Source organism: Diabrotica virgifera, chromosome 1, assembly GCF_917563875.1.
Source record: "Diabrotica virgifera virgifera chromosome 1, PGI_DIABVI_V3a".
Taxonomy (NCBI): domain Eukaryota; kingdom Metazoa; phylum Arthropoda; class Insecta; order Coleoptera; family Chrysomelidae; genus Diabrotica; species Diabrotica virgifera.
The window spans coordinates 100,712,290-100,733,304 of NC_065443.1; the positions used below are offsets into that span (position 1 = coordinate 100,712,290).

Here is a 21,015-nt window from a genome sequence, read left to right on the forward strand (position 1 = left end):
GTGGGAAACTTATCATTTTCAATTCGAAGCTGCAGCTAGAGCAAATGGCTGGAATGAAAACGAAATGGCAGCTTCCTTTGTGGTGTCGCTTCGAGGACAAGCAGCGACTGTTTTGCAATTTCTTCCCCAGGGTGCATCCAGTCATACCTCTCTCGTACAAGCTTTAGAGACAAGATATGGCAAGCAACATCTAAAACAGGTTTTCTAGTCCACTGAAAGTTCGATATCAAAAACACAACGAAAGCCTGCAAGAATTTGAGGCCGATATTAAAAGACTATTGCATTTGGCGTATCCTCAGGCACCTAGAGATTTTCTGGAACAAATCGGTATACAGGCATTTATAGATGGGACTACATGATATCGAAATGCAACAGGCTCTTCGATTACAACACCACAACACGCTAAATGGAGCATTAATCTCAGCTCAGGAGTTTGAAGCGGCGAAAAGCATTTCCAGATCTCGCCCAAAATTAAAAGAGATAAGATTTCGAGAACATGACGAAGTCACTACTGCAGATAATGACCCACCTATTTTATCTCAGATGTTAAGCATACTGCAAAATCTTCATTAAAAATCTCAAAATCAAAACAGAAATAATTGCAGAAGCAGATCCCAGTCAAGGAGAGAAGAACTAAAGAATGAAATCAGAAGGTCGCCTAGTCCCAGAAGCCCATGACTAGCCCTACTAGAAATACTAGTAGAGATAGGTATCTAAGAAGTCGATCTCCCACAACTGACCACGGATATCCAAACAATGAAGCTTCCTCAAGATCTTATTTTCGGAAGATTGCCTCCCTGCAAAGAAGAACGTTCATCCCTGACGTACATCGAAAATTTAAGAGAAAAATTAGAAAAGGTCTAGGAATTTGCCCGTAAAAGTTTGAAGCTTCAAAGTGATAAAGCCAAGTCCAGATCAGAAGCCCATCACTAGCCCTACTAGAAATACTAGTAGAGATAGGTATCTAAGAAGTCGATCTCCCACAACTGACCACGGATATCCAAACAATGAAGCTTCCTCAAGATCTTATTTTCGGAAGATTGCCTCCCTGCAAAGAAAAAAGTTCATCCCTGACGTACATCGAAAATTTAAGAGAAAAATTAGAAAAGGTCTAGGAATTTGCCCGTAAAAGTTTGAAGCTTCAAAGTGATAAAGCCAAGTCTAAATTCGGGGACAAAATTCGAAAGAGGTGACCCAGTATGGTTATACAATCCCACATGTAAGAAAGGACTTTGTCCGAAACTTTAACGAAGCTGGGAAGGCCCGTACACCGTCCTGCAGAAGATAAACGATATTATATACCGCATCCAAGGTAGTTCATATCGAGAGATTATCCCCATATCATGGAACTGATCCACCCTGTTGGCTTCAACCAGACCCTGATAGACCAGTTATTCGAGGCGAATAACTATAAAGGAGGGAGCAGTGTTATGACAGTTCCGTAGATTGATCCTACATAGAAAAAGTCCCTCGACGTGAAAGAAGAAGTAGTCACGTACGAGAATGTTCTGGATGTCATGGAATAACCCAGAAATGTCTGGTGACGTCTAGAACGTCAGGAATCTATATTATGTGTTTGACATTTTATAGTTCAGTTGTAATTCAGATTTTGAAGTTTGCAGTTATCGGTTTGTTAAAGTATTGTAATTTCTGTTCGAGTTCAATAAAGATATTTACAGAAGTGTAACATTATTCTTTGTCCATTTCTCGCAATACTTCCCTGTTAGTTTTTTCCTGTGTCCATGCTATTCTAAGGATCCTCCTGTAACACCACATTTCAAAGGACTGCAGCTATTTATGTGTTCTTGCTTCAATGTCCAGCTTTCAAGTCCATATTGCAGTACCGAAAACACGTAGCATCTCAAAGCTATTACTCTCAGTTCTGAGCTATTTATGTGTTCTTGCTTCAATGTCCAGCTTTCAAGTCCATATTGCAGTACCGAAAACACGTAGCATCTCAAAGCTATTACTCTCAGTTCTAATCTAAGGCAGAGAATTGTACTCGAACTTACGTACTTATTTAAAAATTCCCTTAGCCAAATTTTTAGCTCCCTAGGGGGCCCCTATCGCAAAAAATGTGTTTGTTTAAAAAAAATTTTCCTGAGCGATCAATTTAAAAATCTAAAAAAAAAATATGGAACTACATCTTTATGCCCACAAACACTGGTTATTTATGACCACAATACACTATCTTTATGCTCACAGATTATTTGGATCAAAATTGAGCTCAGGAAAATATTTAAATTTTTAAAAAAAATTTAGGTTATGTAGGTCATTTTGGCAAACTTCTAAATAATTATTCTTCGTGTATTTCAATAAATAACGATTTTTGATAAAATTTTTTGTTATTTCTAATAATGGGATCAGATTTGCCATTTTCAGACCAGAACATGCTCAAATATAACAAACCCTCTTTTTATATTTTCCCATGTTTTTAGCACATAATTTCCATGTGAATGAGGAATGATTTTTTTTCATCTATTTTTTACGTTATTTCTAATAGCAGGGTTATGTTAACCATTTTCAGTCCGAAATATACCCTCAATTCGAAAAAATTGCATTTTTCGGCAGGGTTGACAAAATCCAAGGTTTTTCGAAAAAACCAAAAAACCAGGTTTTTTGGTTTAAACCAGGTTTATTTGGTTTAAACCAGGTTTTTTTGATATAAAGTATAAGTCTAGAAACTTTAAAAATGAATAAATTATTTTATAAAGTTAACTAATAAACAATGAAAAAATGATTAGGACAACTTTTATTTTTATTTACACACACAAAAAATTAATATATAAAAAAAACATCATCAAACGTTATAATATTCAAAATAACTAAGTTCAAAAGTAAAAAAAAATTAAGTATTTTCTATGGGAAATAAGCCACAATTTTACTAAAAAATGAATTTATTAACGTTTCGAAGCCCAAATCGGGTTTCTTTGTCAAAATACAAAATACTATTAAAATAAACAAAAATATTGTTGCTAAGTAAAAAAATTCTTCTAATAATTTATTTAATCTGAGTCATTTATATTGGCAACTCAGACGTATATTATACATTTTAAAGTAGAAGACTTTAAAATGATATCGCCAATATTTATGAGTTGCGTTCCTGGGACGACTTTACTAAAAGATAGTTCATTCGATTACATGAAATCAATCCCAACTCAAGAATATCCGTCGTAAAAAAATCATAGCATGTGATCTGTCTTTAAAAATGCAAAAGGATAGACAACCAAATGCAACGATGACAGTAAAATTCTCGCGTTAGAGATTCCATAGTAAATCACGAAGGAAAACCAGGAAAAAACCTCGTGATACTATCCCGACATCGTAAGTATTTGGTCTTACATTTAATTTACCTTCAAAAAACTAATACCAAATTCTGACTTTAAATATTTATGTTTAAATTATAAATAATATTAATAATAGATACATAGATATACAATAAGTATGTATTATTAATATTATTTATAATTTAAACATATTAAAGTCAGAATTTGGTATTAGTTTTTTGAAGGTAAATTAAATGTAAGACCAAATACTTACGATGTCGGGATAGTATCACGAGGTTTTTTTCCTGGTTTTCCCTCGTGATTTACTATGGAATCTCTAACGCAAGAATTTTACTGTCATCGTTGCATTTGGTTGTCTTTTTAAAGACAGATCACATGCTATGATTTTTTTACGACGGATATTCTTGAGTTGGGATTGATTTCATGTAATCGAATGAACTATCTTTTAGTAAAGTCGTCCCAGGAACGCAACTCATAAATATTGGCGATATCATTTTAAAGTCTTCTAATTTAAAATGTATAATATACGTCTGAATTGCCAATATAAATGAGTCAGATTAAATAAATTATTAGAAGAATTTTTTTACTTAACAACAACATTTTTGTTTATTTTAATAGTATCTTGTATTTTGACAACGAAACCCGATTTGGGCTTCGAAACGTTAATAAATTCATTTTTTAGTAAAATTGTGGCTTATTTCCCATAGAAAATACTTAATTATAAAAGTGTCACAAGGAAGTAGCTTCAGAAAAACATTAAAAAAAAATAGAAATTATTTATCTTAATTGTCTTAATTTGCGGCAGCTGTAGTAAAAACTTCAAATAAAAACACCAGTTTGGAGGATCAGTAAAAAAAAATAAAAATAAAAAGCCAGATTTAAACTAACTGTTTTTTTTTTAAACCAGTTGGTTTAAACCTTGGTTTAAACCAAGGTTTTAAGCATGTTGGTTTAAACCTGCCAACCCTATTTTTCGGTGATATTTTCATATTTTAAGCACATTTAAATGTGACAAATAAGAGGATTTTTTCGAAAAAACACATTTTTTGTGATTGGGCCACCTATGAGGCTAAAAATTTGACTAAGGGAGTTTTTAAATATGTACTTTCCAATAAATTGTGTTCCCAAATAAAAATCCAGCCGAGTGCAGATTTTACCATTTTATCCCGATATAGCCTTTACCCTTTACTACCTTGCCAGAATTATTATCCCTGTCAAACTACTTTTACATTAATTAGAAAAATTATATAAAAATACTTGTTCAATGTTTTTACATCCAACAAAATCTTGAGAGCGATCTTGCAGTTAAATGACTCGAATTATTATTAAAAAAGAAACATCTGATTCACAAGATCTTCTTCAAAATATCTAGATAAATTAGTCAGTTAAAATATGTTGCATACTTAATACCTATGAATAATGGCATACACTTTTTAAGAAAGTATTACGCTTGTGTTGAAACTTAAACAACGTTGACTGGAGATTTATATTTTTAGATTAGGTATTTGACTTTTGATAAGTAATGTAAATCCTTGTACAAACACAAATTATATCCCTATACAAAATTATGCTTTCACCAACACCATCTACGAGTATTCTGTCTGAAGAAATTTCATGTAGCATCTTCAAGGTCATTGAGATAAATTATATTGCATCAATATAAAATATGAGCATATACAACACAATATAAATTTCAATATATTTTACGATATATCTTAAATCTTTCTCCCAGCTTATTTAATTTCCATTCCACAGTATGATTAATTAAATTTAATTAAATCTAATTAGTCCGTGTTGTGAGGCTGCTCCCATATGAAAAAGTTTCTTTGCGGACTCCTGTTAAAAAATGTCCCCTTTAAACAAATCAGAAGGGTACCGGGCGAAATTTTTGGACAGATATTTTTTAAACAATTTATTTAAACAAATCCAAAAGATCATCTTTTTTGTTAAGGTCATCAGTTTTTAAGTATTTGTTAAGGTTTTTTGGGCTATTTTAAATAAAAAAGGTCTCTTGTCGTTATTCTGAAAAGTTAATAGGTTTTGAGATAAGCGATTTAAAATCTGAAAATGTGAATATAGGCATTTTTGAGGCTTGAAAACTTATATTAGTCCATTTGGTCACGGCTTCTGCTTCTAATTTTAAAGAACCGCTTGGATTGGCATGAAATTTGGCATATACGTAATTACATGTCAAAGAAAGCAGTGATATTGTGCCTTGTTGTTTTGCCATAAACATAATAAGGATAGACAAGGCATACTGAGCAAAATAGAGTAACGCGCGGGCAGTCAATCGGTGGTAAATCTATCTCTTTTTACAAAGCGATCTCGCACACGTCAAATATGGCTAGACCCCTCAAAGTGAATATTGGCGTTACATCTCGATGCATAGAACGGCCCATACCTTACCTGGTCTATTTTTATTATGTCTATGGCTTATACCCTGGGGGTGAGTACCACCCCTTCTTACTTACTTACTTATTCCTCTTTACTCCATGCACAACATAGGGCGTCAACTGTCTGCCTCCATTCGGTCCTATCCTTTGCACTGATCTTTATTTCTGCTCAAGTTTTCCCAACATTTCTTTCTCGACACTCCTTTTCCACGTTTCCACAGGTCTACCTGGTCTTGTGTTTTCATGTAGAGTGTACTTTAGGACTTGCCTCGCTATGTCTGCGTCAGATCTCCTTAGTGTGTGCCCCATCTAACTCCACTTTCTTTTGCATATTGTCTTAGTCATAACTCTTGGTTTGATATCCGGTTTGGCCAGTAAATGTTAAGAATCTTTCTTAGGCATTTATTTATGAACACCTGCATCTGTCCGATACATTTTCTTGACACTTTCCAAGTTTCTGCTCCGTATAGTAGCACAGTCTTCACGTTTCTGTTGAATAATCGGAGCTTGGTTTTACTTGTCATTTGACGTGAAGACCACATTTTCCTTAGCATATTGAATGAGTTTTGAGATATTCCTATTCTCCGTTTTACGTCCTCCTCCGTCCCTCCTTTGTTGTTCAAAATACTGCCTAAGTAGTTAAATTTCTCTACCGTTTCTAATTTCTCTCTACCGTTTCTAATTTTTCGGAAAAATCGGACCCGGAGAATTACAGAGGAATTAATTTATTAAACACAACACTAAAATTAACGACCAAAGTGATAACAAACAAACTGAATAAAATTATAACATTAGCAGAAGAACAACAAGGTTTTAGGTCGGGAAGATCATGCACCGACGCTTTATTTATAATGAGGCAGATTCAAGAAAAATCGTTAGAATAAAACAAACCAGGCATACTTATGTTTCGTGGACCTTAAGAAGGCATTTGACAGGGTCAAATTAAAGGACGTTATCCATTTATTGTACGCAAGAGAGGTACCTCTAGGAATAATTAAAACGATCGAAAATATCTACCAGAACAACACAATAAAAGTAAAAGTAGATGAAGAACTAACTGACCTAATTGAAGCTGGCAATGGGATAAGACAGGGAGATTCCCTGAGTCCTCTGTTGTTCAACCTGATCATGGACGAAATAATAAAAAAAGTAAGAATAAAAAAAGGATACCAAATGGGAGAAAAACAACTTAAAATAATCTGCTACGCAGACGACGCAATACTAATCTCTCAAAGTGAAGATGATTTACAACGTATGCTGCACGAATTTAATATAACCGCTAGAAAATTTAACATGTTAATTTCCCCAAAAAGACATGGTTATAACAGCAGATCTAATAAGGTGTAAATTAGAGCTGGAGGGTTAAATAATAGAACAAGTCATGAAGTTTAAATATCTAGGCATTACACTAGGCAGCTAAGGAAAGCTCGAAACAGAAGTGGAAGATCAGGTGAATAAAGCAAACAGAGCCGCAGGTTGCCTGAATGAAACAATATGGAGAAATAAAAACATCGGAAAAGAAGTGAAAGGCAGAATTTACAAAACAGTCATCAGACCAATAATGACATACGCGGCAGAAACACGACCTGATACAGAAAGGACAAAAAGAATGCTAGAAACAGCAGAGATGAAAAAATTGCGAAAAATCGATTGTAAGACGATGTGAGATAGAGCTAGAAGTGCAGATATACGAAGGAGATGCAAGGTGGACAACATTAATAACTGGGTGAAAAGCAGAAGAGTAGAATGGAACGACGACATAAGCCGAATGACAACAAATAGAGTAGTAAGGACGGCGAGAGACGGTTCCCCGATAGGAAGACGATCAGTGGGAAGACCACGAAAAAGATGGAATGACAAGTTACTGGAGACACATTGAAAAATAGACACAGTAATGTCTATATAAAAAGAAGAAGAAGTAGAGTTTCTAATTTTCTCTATTTTCATTACCTATATTAGTTTTCCTGACATTTATGTTAAGTTCTGACCCCCCTTCCAGGGGGTTAAAAAACACGTTTAAAATAAGTTCGGACATGGATAAACTGACTAATTCTAAGCAACATGTTGCCCTGGGAGTGAGTACCACCCCTTCTTGGGGGGCGAAAATACTTACGTTTAAAGTAAGTCCGGAAATGGACAAACCGCCTAATTCTAAGCAACTGTTGTTCTATAGAGTTTTTTCACGAAGTTTTTCCCCGAAAAGTGTTGTATTTTTTGGTTATTTCATTTGAAACATTCGTTTGGAATTTGACGAATAAGAACCTACTTTTCATAAGCTAACTCTGCTTTTAGTGGGTCTAAAGACTTCATACATAATTATACCATTTTCTTTTTTGGTTTTTTTTTATAAGCTACATTTTTGCTAAGAATATTTTTTCGATAAAATCGTCTAAGAACATGGTTTTGTTGAAAAATGAACATTTTCACTCGCAAATAAGTGGAAAAGTATTGACTTAGTGAAAAAACTCTAATTGGTCAGTTTATCCATTTCTGGACTCTTGAACGTGTGTTTTTTCACCCCCCGAGTAGGGGTAGTTTTCACTCCCCAAGTAAAAGCAACCTTGGGCCTAAGTCCAATAAGTAGAGGGTAAGAGGAACCTAAATCCAAATTTTCAATCAAATCCGTCCTGATGAGAAAAATTAGAGTCCAACACGGTCATTTACTCTCCTAATAATTATTATTTATTAAAATTCAATTTACTATTGATGAATGAGTTGATGAATGAAAGAAGAAAAAACAAAACAATTAATAAGACTCGCTATAAACAGCTTCAAAACCAAATAAGAAGAAAAATTAGGGAGGCTAAAGAAACCTACTTCTCTGAAAAATGTAAAGAAATAGAAGAACTTCAAAACAGATATGACAACTTCAACCTACATAAAAAAGTCAAAGAACTAGCCGGAATAGGAAATAGAAGAACCTCAAATATATTGCTCAACAAAAACGGAAATATAATGGAGACAGAACGAAAACTACGACGATGGAAAGAGTACATCGAGGAACTATTTCATGACCAGAGAGAAGCTAGTACATCCGTAGATAGCCAAACCGGAGATGTAGGTCCAGAGATAACCAAATCAGAGGTTAGTCAGGCAATAAACTCTATGAAAACCAATAAATCTGCTGGTCCAGATGAATTACCTAGCGAGCTGATAAAGTTGGTCAACGAGAAAAACCTGGACATAATAGTAGAACTGTTCAACGCTATCTATACTACGGGAATCATCCCTAGAGAAATGTTGACATCAGAATTTGTGTGTTTGCCAAAAAAAGTGAATGCCAAAGAATGCAGTGACTACCGAACCATAAGCTTAATGTCACATACCTTGAAAATTCTGCTGAAAATTATCCACGCCAGAATACACTCTAAACTGGAGCTGGATATTAGTGACACTCAATATGGGTTCCGCAATGGAATGGGCACCAGAGAGGCATTATTCTCCTTCAACGTGCTGACACAGAGATGTTTGGATGTTAACCGTTCTCTTTACGTCTGTTTTATAGACTACAATAAAGCGTTTGATAAAGTAAAACATGACCGACTCATGGAAATTCTAAAAACTAAAAACCTAGATGAAAGAGATTTAAGACTAATAACACATCTCTATTACAATCAGCGAGCAATAGTAAGAATTGAAACAGAAACATCTGAAGAAATGGAAATAAAGAGAGGAGTCAGGCAAGGCTGCATACTATCACCTCTATTATTTAACGCTTATTCTGAAGAGGTAATGCGAGAAACTCTGGAAGATGAAACAGTCGGCATAAGAGTAAATGGAGTCTTAGTTAACAATAGCCGATAATTTACAAGACCTGCAAATACTCATGAGTAAAATAGTAAGGTGTAGTAGGGAGTACGGACTCTCTCTCAATATCAAAAAGACAAAGTTTATGAAAATTAGTAAAAACAACCATAACACTAACGAAATCTTGATAGTAGAGGGCCAGCAGATCGAAAGAGTAAAAAAGTACACTTACCTAGGGACACTTATAACCGAAAATAATGACTACACTGCAGAAATCAAAGTCAGAATCGAGAAAGCACGTTCTAATTTTATGAAAATGAAAAACGTCCTATGTAGCAAAGATTTAACATTAGCTCTTAAAGTACGCCTAACAAAATGTTACGTATACAGGGTGAGGCAGATAAAGGGCCTATTAGAAATATCTCGAGAACTAAAGGTAAGAAAATCATGAAAATTGTTATACAGTGGTTTTAAGGTGTGAACTATTTAATGAAAATATTTTGGTCTCTTTGCTACTTCCGGTTATACCGGAAGTTGATTGTAACTTCGTTTTTTAAATGGGACACCATGTATATTTTTACATTTTTGGATTCTCCTCGATTTCTTCTTTCTTTAAATATAAGGTTTTGTAATATTATATAGGGTAGGTTAAAAGATAATTACGTTTCCTTATTAATTTCGTAGCAACATTCACACTCTGTAGGCTTGTAGTACTTTGACATAGTAAACTCTATTTATGTTCAAATGATTTTTAATATAGTCTACTATTGTTAGGAATTATTATTATAGTTAAATTTTTCGTTTTAGTATACAGGGTTGGTCGAAACTCGGAATGAGTATTTTCTGAGTTTTCTTAAATGGAACACCCTGTATTTTAGTATTGTAATGAAATATTGTTTTATGGTACATTTTAATTACTTAAGCACTCCCTATACCTAACTGCTTTAATTTGTGAGTTATTGGTGATTCAAGCAAAACATTAATTGCAACACAAAATATGTGAAATTGTATTAGGTTGGCCGTGAAAATATTCAATCACAAATAATTTTTTTGAAATAAATACATATTAATCTAGACTGATACTTAAAATTGCCAATAATGGTTGAACTGTCAAAATACCATCGAAGTTAAGTGTTGGTGCGATTAACAATTAAGCACAAATTAAAGCAGTTAGGTATAGGGAATGCTTAAGAAATAAAAAAGTACCATGAAATATCATTTTATTACAATACTAAAATATAGGGTGTTCCATTTAAGAAAACTCCGAAAATACTCATTCCGAGTAGAGACCCACCCTGTATACTAAAATTAAAAATTTAGCTATACTAATAATTGTTAACAATAGTAGACTATATTAAAAATCATTTGAACATAAATAGAGTTTATTGTGTCAAACTACTACAATCTTACAGGGTGTGAATATTGCTACGAAATTAATAAGAAAACGTAATTATCTTTTAACCTACCCTGTATAATGTTACAGAACATTATATTTTAAGAAAGAAGAAATCGAGGAGAATCCAAAAATGTCAAAATATACAGGGTGTCCCATTTAAAAAAACGAAGTTATAAGCAACTTCCGGTATAACCGGAAGTACCAAGTAGATGAAAATATTTTCATTAAATAGATCAGTCTTCAAAACCCCTTTATTCCAATTTTCATAATTCAGTTACCTTTAGTTCTCGAGATATTTCTAATAGGCCCTTTAACTGCCTCACCCTATATAGTGTACTATACTATGGACGAATCATGGACGTTAAATGTAGAGACAATGAGACGACTTAACGCCTTTGAAATGTGGACGTATAGAAGAATTATGAGGGTTTCCTGGGTAGATAGAGTTACGAACAATGAAGTACTGAGAAGAATAGGTAAAGAGAAGGAAGTTGAACTTACAATTAAAGAAAGAAAACTACAGTACCTCGGACATGTAATGCGGGGCATCCTGCGACTCATAATGCATGGAAAGATAGATGGCAGAAGAAGCATCGGCAGAAGACGAATTTCAAGGCTGAAGAACCTGAGAGAATGGTTTGCATGCAGCTCAAAACAACTATTTAGAGCTACTGCCTCAAAAATTAAAATAGCTATGATGATTGCCAACCTCCGTAGCGGAGATGGCACCTGAAGAAGAAGAAGAATTTACTATTTTTGGGAATTAAGTCACAATTTAAGTTTGAAATTAAATTAATTTGTCGTTTTGACTTCCACTTCGGAAATGAAATCGAAACGGCAAATAAAGTTATTTTAAAGTAAAATTGTGGCTTATTCGCATAAGACGCCACAAAAAATAGCTTCAGAAAAAATTGTTAAAACGATAAATAATGTTTTTCAAAATTTATTGTCGAGGAAATGAAGCTGAAAAAATGGCAAAACCTCGCAATTTTTTCGTCCAGCATCGATTTTTACAAAAATTTGGGATTATTCTCATTTCACCCTCTAGTTCATTTTCTATATTGAGCCGTTGTACGCTTTTGGTTTTTTAAGGGTGAAAATCACCCCTAATTGTAAAAAATTATAAAATAACATTTTAAACTTTAATATTGTCAACATTTGGTTCTTATTAGTTACATAATGATTGTTTTATGCTTTAAGATGTACTATCATAATATTTCAACCCTTAAAACCACCCTTGTTGGAGCTATATATAAAAAATGTACTTATCCTAAAAGAATCATTTCGGCTTGCATCGATTTACATAAAAATTTGGGATTAGGATCATCTCACCCTGTACTTCATATTCTATATCATGCTTAAGGGCGTTGATTATTTTTAGGGGTGTAAACTACCCCTGATTTTCAAAAACTATATAAGAACATTGTAAACTTTAATATGGGTAAAATTTGGTTTTTATTGGTTAAATAATGATTGTTTTATACTTTAGGATATAATAATATCATAATATTTCAACCCTGAAAAACCACCCTTAATAACATTACAGTTTTTATAAGTAGATATTTTAATAGACCTATACAGAAAAAAAAAGTAGAATTAAAGAATTACAAAAATATTTATTTACACAAAAATACGAATTTACAAATATGTACAAATACAAAAATACAAATACAAATAGTTTTTTAGTCATCTTCCAGTATACGAACCGGTTCTGTGGTATTATACATACATTGAAAATTATCCATAAGCGGACTATCCGAATTAAAAAAAAAACTTCGTTTTATAAACATATCTCCTTCATTTTTGGCGACAAAAAGTTTATTCAAAAATGACTGTAGGATTTTTAAAGAGTTATAAGACTGTGTAAACTAAATTCCGTAATATCCCTTAGTTTTTAATTAGGGTGGGTTTAAAGGACTCGAATACGGGGGTGTTTGCTCGTAAATAGAGGTTTTAAACAGCTATATCTCGCTAAATGTTCACTGTAATGAAAATATATGCACAATCCAATTTTAGTTATTAAAAAATCTACAATTTAGTAATCTATCATTTTTTTCGTATCTCCAGTATTTTCGGAGATATTTTGAAGTAAAAGGTGAAAAATGGGAAATTCCAAAATAATAATTTTTCTTTAAACTCCAATTTTTTAAAAATTAGGCCTTTTAAATAGGTCAAACATCTTCGGTGTATTGATAATATAAATATAAAAGGAATTACAGAAAAATGAAGACCAATTTTTAAGATAAAAAAGAGTTCAAGGCAGGTTTTGTTTATATTCGATTCAGAGTTGGACTACCATCTCCATATAGCAACTATTTCAGCATCCTTATGCATCATCAGTGAAGTTTATGCAGTCACAACTCTGAAGGGAATATAAACATTCTGCCTCTTTTAAGGCAAACCATCGCGATGCAATGAACCCACCTTTTGAGACGCAATCTAGCGACATCTCTCGTATTACGAGGAAAACAACGAAAAGCCCCAGATACAAAGTTTACTACTTTTTAAACAATTAGAATAATTGAAATAAAAATATAATAAACAATATTTTAAATCTAAGACTTTTCGTTAATAAACTGCTTTCTGGCTGCATCCCATATCTCCGGATTTTACAATATATAATCACGTAGAGACGACGAAAATAGGAGAAAGCAAATAGAGGACACTTAGGCCACGCATTTACCTTCTCTTCGTCTAGGAAAAGGACCGAAAGACAGTTTCTAAATACTCAAAAACTGAGTAAAATGAAAAAGATAAAAAAGGGTTCAAGGCAGGTTTTGTTTACATTCGATTCAGAGTTGGACTACCATCTCCATATAGCAACTATTTCAGCATCCTTATGCATCATCAGTGAAGTTTATGCAGTCACAACTCTGAAGGGAATATAAACATTCTGCCTCTTTTAAGGCAAACCATCGCGATGCAATGAACCCACCTTTTGAGACGCAATCTAGCGACATCTCTCGTATTACGAGGAAAACAACGAAAAGCCCCAGATACAAAGTTTACTACTTTTTAAACAATTAGAATAATTGAAATAAAAATATAATAAACAATATTTTAAATCTAAGACTTTTCGTTAATAAACTGCTTTCTGGCTGCATCCCATATCTCCGGATTTTACAATATATAATCACGTAGAGACGACGAAAATAGGAGAAAGCAAATAGAGGACACTTAGGCTACGCATTTACCTTCTCTTCGTCTAGGAAAAGGACCGAAAGACAGTTTCTAAATACTCAAAAACTGAGTAAAATGAAAAAGATAAAAAAGGGTTCAAGGCAGGTTTTGTTTATATTCGATTCAGAGATGGACTACCATCTCCATATAGCAACTATTTCAGCATCCTTATGCATCATCAGTGAAGTTTATGCACCAATTTTTAAATAGGAGGGTAGTTAGCAGAAAAGAGAAAAGCAGGTACCGACCTTTTTTTGATCATAAGTCGCCTAATTTTCAGGCTAAAAACTTTTTATTATTAATTTTTGAGAGGCCTAACTGTATACTTGAAAAAATATTATTTAAGTTTTCCTCGAAAAATGCAAAGATTTTCCGTTATTTTACTTTGAATATTTCAAATTACGCATTTGACGAAAAAAGCTAACTTTTAACATGCCGTATCTCGGTTTGTATCGGTCTTAAAGATATTACAGAAAAAGAATTTGGTTTGTATTACTAAAAGGTACAATTTTGATATCTACAGTTTTTTTGATTAATGCATATTTTTCGAGGTATTCTCAAAAAACCCTCTAAAAAAGTCGATTCTTTCATCGAAAAACTGTTACTTTCAAGCGCGAATAACTCGAAAAATATTAGTTTTACGAAAAAAATGTAAAAAAGATTTTTTTCTTAGAATTACTTTTTACATCGATTTACATAGTTAAAATGTAATAAAAAATTCCCGCCCCCGAGATGGGGTGGCAACCACCCCCAAGGTTTTAGCGTAAAGCGGCATGATATAGAAAATGATCCTTGGACTATTCCCTACCTTCTGTGAAAATTTCAAGTAAATCCATGCTGGACGAAAAAATTGCGAGCCAAAATGTTTCATTTCCTCGACTATTATACCTATGAGTACTTATTAAAGGGATTTAAGAGTGTCTACATCCGCATGCATTTTTCACCTCTGTATAGTCACCCTTCCGACTTCTCCATCTTATTGCTAATGAATCTATGTATAGGTATAATAGGACATTGAATAAAACTACTTAATGAATCACTAAAAACATGACAACATCCAGTGCCGGAAGCTGATTTATTATTAATTTACTGATAGTCACGGTACTTGAACACATCCATCTCTATACTCTATTCTAATCATTCATGTTATAAAAATACCTCATTGCAGCATGGGGCATTTTTTGTCATATTTTTTGTATTTATAAAATATTTAGAATTCTGGAGGTTCAACAATAATATATTTGTATGTACTATTTAAAAAAATGACTAATATGAAATAAATCACGTTCCTAGAACAGTTCTGAATCATATTTTTTTTGTTTATTTCAATGAAATCTCCTATCAGATTTAATGGTAATGTGGTTTTTGATCTTAAACATATGGCGCCATTAATGCCTTCATTTGCTACTGATGTGTGAGCCCTCTAATAAAAAAGCTACATACACTTTAATACACGTTTAATTTCGACCATGAATATCATGGTAAACACTTTTCGATACTTCCGATAATTATACGCTTATTTATTATTATATTTATTATAAACTTATGAATGACTATCGGTCTACATCAAAATTATTCAAATCGATGTTAAAAAATACATACTAGTCCAGGGCGCATCTGTTTTGAGATGGACGTTGAGAGGTGACTCAATTTTTTTTGCAGAAATTGCTTAAAAATAACTCAAATAATAATATTTAAGTTATCCTCCCACTCAAAATGGTCCGGAACATTGTTTAAATAATCAAAATGTCAAAATATGAAGGAAAAATTCGATTTTTTTATTGGTTTTTTGATTATAACTTTAAAACTATTCATTTCTGAGAAAAGTTGTACTATCATAAAAGTTGCGTAATTATATTTCCTACAATATAGAATTGCTTAAAAATTTAAAAAATAGTCACCCTTGTTGCAAAATAGCAATAATTTCTAAAAAAAAACATACAAAAACAAGTATTCACATTTTACGTTTTTTAACCATTTATGCTAGACTTAGGACCTTCATATTTTACCCAGAAAAACTTTATGATATAATGAAACAACACTGTAAATTTTATTAAGATCGGTTTAATAGATTTTGCAAAATAAATTTTGCAATCCAGCTTTCGCAAAAAAAATTCATTTTTTTTAAATTTTGCAGGACTGAAAATAAAGCAGATAGCAAGTTGAATTTTTTTTTGCTTATAGAAGTGTACTGTACCTTTCATTTGCAATTTGCAAAATTAAAATCGATTAATTACCACGCCGTCGGAAAATTTTTTAAATAAACATTAATTTTTGGTGCTACGCGCAGGACAGCGGTGTTCGATTCACACAAGTTGATTTCCACAAAAATGTCTTCCAATCTTTATCTAATATATTATTTTCTTACTCTATATTTTGTTGTATTTTAATATTTGAATTCCACAAAAATCAAACTAATTTGATTATTGTTTGTGAAATATTGTTTAAACAATTGCATATGTTTAAAAATAATAAACTTTTATTCTATAAGTTAAAATATATGAACAAAGAAAGTTTTTGCTAAAAAAAGTGTAATTTCAAAGGATAGAGTAGGTATGTGTTTTTATTTTGCAATAAATAAATTTATTTATTTATATCGAAATGTAATAAAAATTAAAATGTATCAATCATTATCAAACGTCATTGGAATGCCCAATCAGAGCAAACTATCCGCTGTCCTGCGCGTAGCACCAATAATTAATGTTTATTTAAAAAATTCCTGACGCCGTGGTAGTTAATCGATTTTAATTTTGCAAATTGCAGATGAAAGGCACAGTACACTTCTATAAGCAAAAAACATAATTCAACTTGCTATCTGCTTTATTTTCAGTCCTGTAACATTTTGAAAAAATTAATTTTTTTGCGAAAGCTGGATTGCAAAATCTTATTTTCAAAATTTTATTTTGCAAAATCTGTTAAACCGATCTTAATGAAATTTACAGTATTGTTTTACTCTATCATAAAGTTTTTCTGGGTGAAACATAAGGGTCCTAAGTGTAGCATAAATGGTTGAAAAACGTAAAATGCGAATACTTGTTTTTGTATGGATTTTTCGCAATTATTGCTATTTTTCAACAAGGGTTACTATTTTTTAAATTTCTAACCAATTCTATATTGTAGGAAATTTAATTACGCAACTTTTATGTCAGTACAACTTTTCTAGGAAATGAATACTTAAAGTTATAATCAAAAAACGAAGAAAAAAATCGAATTTTTCCTTCATTTTTTGACATTTTGATCATTTAAACAATGTTCCCGACATTTTTGAGAGGGAGGATAACTCAAATTGAGTTATTTTCAAGCAATTTCTGCAAACAAATTTGAGTCACCTCTCAACGTCCAAATGTACTAATATTTTTACAGATGCGCCCTGGTCTATACTGCATATTCTCTAAACAGTCTAAACTGTAAGATTTAAATTACTATACTTGAAATTTCGAACTGAAGGGTTGGTTACACTTAAAACAACAAATATTTGAGGTTTATTTGGGTAGAGATTCCTCATTAGGCAAATCTCTACAAACTTACTGACAACCACACAATCGCAATTTAGGTCAAATAAGTAGCAAACAACGCATAAAAATTATTGGTATGTCTGGAGGAAAAATCTTGCAATCTCAGTCCACGATTAAATCACACATGTAACCTCCTTACAGGTGTAAAAACAATATTCTCAGGGAATTGGTTCTCTCTCTCTATCTCTCTCTCTCTTAGAACAGTCGACGTAATGACTACTCATAAAAGGACAACGAGAAGAAATAAGCAATATTATATTACGAATAGGGACGTGAAACATCAAACCACTTCATCAGTAACCTATGTGACAGGCACTGCTGGACATCTAAAACGTGATGCTACAGTCCTAATTGAGCCTTATAATATTTCGCCAGTCGTTTCTGTTCATCACCAACCATTGCCAGTTTGTTGCGCCGATATTATAGCTCTACCATTTACTACTTCTTTATACTTCTTCTAGAGTTCTAAATTATATCGGCTTCTCCAAACACCATTCTCATTTTTTGGCTTAAAAATTTCTATTTCTCAGCTCCTTATTTAGCTCAAAATAAAATTTGTTCTTTATAGATCAGGGTATTTAGCACTAAAAACACTGGAATAAGTCGATTTTCAAATACAGCACCTGGAGACTTACAACTTTTTGCATTGTATTCAGGATGATCCCAGGAAAAAACTCTACACTAAAAAATGGGTGGAAATGCAAAATTGCATATAAATAAATAAACATGTCAAAAGAAGTATACTAAGGGCCAAATTTTGTTACTCGCGAGTAACATAAGGGCGATTTTTAGGCTCGCTGAATACGAATACGCCATCAGAACCTAGCCCGGACCACCTGGAATTCAAGGTCACTGATAAGGCATGTTATTTTCTGGAGTTTGGAAAGAATTTGAGCACCAAGTGCAGCGAGGGTCAGTTCTGATCGCGTATTCTTGTTCAGCGATCTCAAAAACAACCGAGTAATCTGTTTGCACCAATTTAGTGCCGAAATCCCTCGAAACTTCAGATGACGTGCCTTAGCAGTGAACCTGGACAACCGGTGCTCCGGTGGTCAGTTCTGATGGTGTATTTGTCTTTAGCGACCCCAAAAACCCGCGAGTAACAAAATCTTTCCATTGACATGTTTATGCACTTTTTGATGCATTTTGTCCACTTTAAAATGCAATTATGCATATACATTATACATCCATTTTTTATTGTTTACTTTTTTCCTGGCATCATCCTGAACACAATGCAAAAATTTGTAAGTCTCTAGGTGCTGTATTTAAAAAGCGATTTATTTTTTCCTAAATGCCCTGGTCTACTAGCAGTACCTATCTTTCATTTTACTTCCTCAGATGTGCCATTATCGTTTTAAATTCGTTTGAAATGGTCTATTCTATCGCAGAGTACTGAAATATTACAAATTTTTCTCGCTGCAAAATAGACTTACTACATGAAATAAAATAAAACTTTCTCTTAAATTTTAGTATGTGTTTTTCACCTGAATATTTTTTTGTTACTTTAAATTAACTTTCAGCTGATGAAACTACCACGGATTTCCAAGAAACTTAAAAAAAATTTAACATTTCTTTTAAAAACGTTAATAGTGCAGTCACTGAAGGTTTTCACCTCCGATTTCGTTGAACCTCCATCGATTTTCATGAAAATTGGTGAGCAGTTAGAGGATACCTCAAGGAACAAAGGTGACATGATGCCAACTTGCGCTTTTACCCTGGGGGTGGATGCCACCCCTTTTCTGGGGTAAAATTATTTTATTAAAAATAATACCATAAATCGTTAGAGGCACAAATTCTAAGCAAAATTTGTTATATTAAGTTATTAACATAAGTCAATATTTTTTGAGTTATTAAAATATTTTTTCGTAAAAAAATGCATTTTTTAAAGCTGTTTTTCACGTATAACTCAAAAACTATTAGCTTTTACAAAAAAGTTATTCTTACCAAAATTGAAGACAATAAAAAATTGAATACACTATTCACTCAAAGTACTAAACTAATGTTAATTCAAAGTGAGAAATAACAGGAAAACGATGCATTTTATAAAATATACCTACTAAACACTTATCAAAGTACTTCAGAATACATAACAAATGAGCTCCAGAAGAAGTTAATAGCATCAAAATTAAGCAAGTTATGATGAAACTAAGAGAACCCTTTCGAGTTTTTTAGGAAAAAGTGAAAAATAAAACATACGCCGTTTCCACAAAAATTAAAATTTATAGTAATGCTTACAAAAATTTCTTTGTATTATCATAAGTAATGATTTTAACAATTTTCACCGGTTTAGAATGCATATTTATAAAAAAAAGGTATGATTTAAAAAAATCAGAATTTTTAAAATTATCGTTATTTTCATTTTCTTTTGATAATAACTATAAAAATACTCAATATACGTAAAAAATGGTAAATTACCAAATTTTAGTTTTTTCTATATCAAATATTATACCTTTTTTACCATTTCTGTAGGGTGAAAAATAACCGAGATAGAAACGTTTAAAGCTTAAATTTTGCTGCGAGAAGCATGTAACTGTAGCCATTTAATCTTTGATTTTTAAAAAAGTAAGGGGTTTAAAAGATTAAATTCAACGCGTTTTAATAGCCTTTGGAATTACCTTTCAAACCATTTTTAGGTGAATCTCTTTTCTTTCTTTTTTTTTTCTCTGATTCTGGCCTTGGTTAACTAGAACCTTTAGCCACGTAATTGTATAACTTATCACTAACTCAGGTGTAATGTGTAGTGTGTGTGTTGAGTAAGTGTCTTGTTACTTTGCAAAGTCGACGTCATTGTCTTTTGCAAAGAGACGCTAATTGTATCCGAACGTCTGCGGTCCCTCCGGTGAGTACCGATCCCACAGGTGAATCTGATATCTTAAAAATTAACGGAGTTATTAAAAAAAAAACGATAACATTTTTTGGAAAGAATTTTAAAGATAAAGTTGAAAAATTTTTGGAACATAAATTTTAATGCTATTAACTTGTATCTCATTTCATAGATATTTCTAAGTACTTTCACAAATGTTTAATAAGTTTATGTTATTGTAATTTAAGCTTGAATACTTAGATTTGGGTACTCGCCCAAAAAAATATGCATTCAATTACCTATAACGCAGTTTTAGTTAATATTAATAGGTTTTTTTAGTAAGAGGTTTATTTAATTTTTTATTAGCTTCAATTTTGGTAATAATAACTTTTTTGTAAAAACTTATAGTTTTTAAGTTATCTATGAAAAATCGGTTAAAAACAGCATTTTTCTTACGAAAAATTAAAATTTTTGATCTTTAATAACTCAAAAAGTTTTGATTTATTTTAATAACTTTAGATAACAAATTTTGCTTAGAATTTGTCCCCCTATCTAATTAGGGGGTTATTTTTAATAAAATAATTTTCACCCCGAAAAGGGGTGGCATCCACCCCCAGGGTAAAAGCGCAAGTAGGCACCATGTCACTTTTGTTTATTGAGATATCCTCTAACCACTCACCAATTTTCATGCAAA

General features: G+C 32.3%; 1 protein-coding gene across 1 annotated transcript in view; it reads right to left on the reverse strand.

The window, feature by feature from the left end:
* The window catches only part of LOC114349417 (integrin alpha-PS1-like), a 70,206-nt gene that overhangs the window by 41,674 nt on the left and 7,517 nt on the right, over positions 1 to 21,015 (reverse strand). The window lies entirely within an intron of this gene.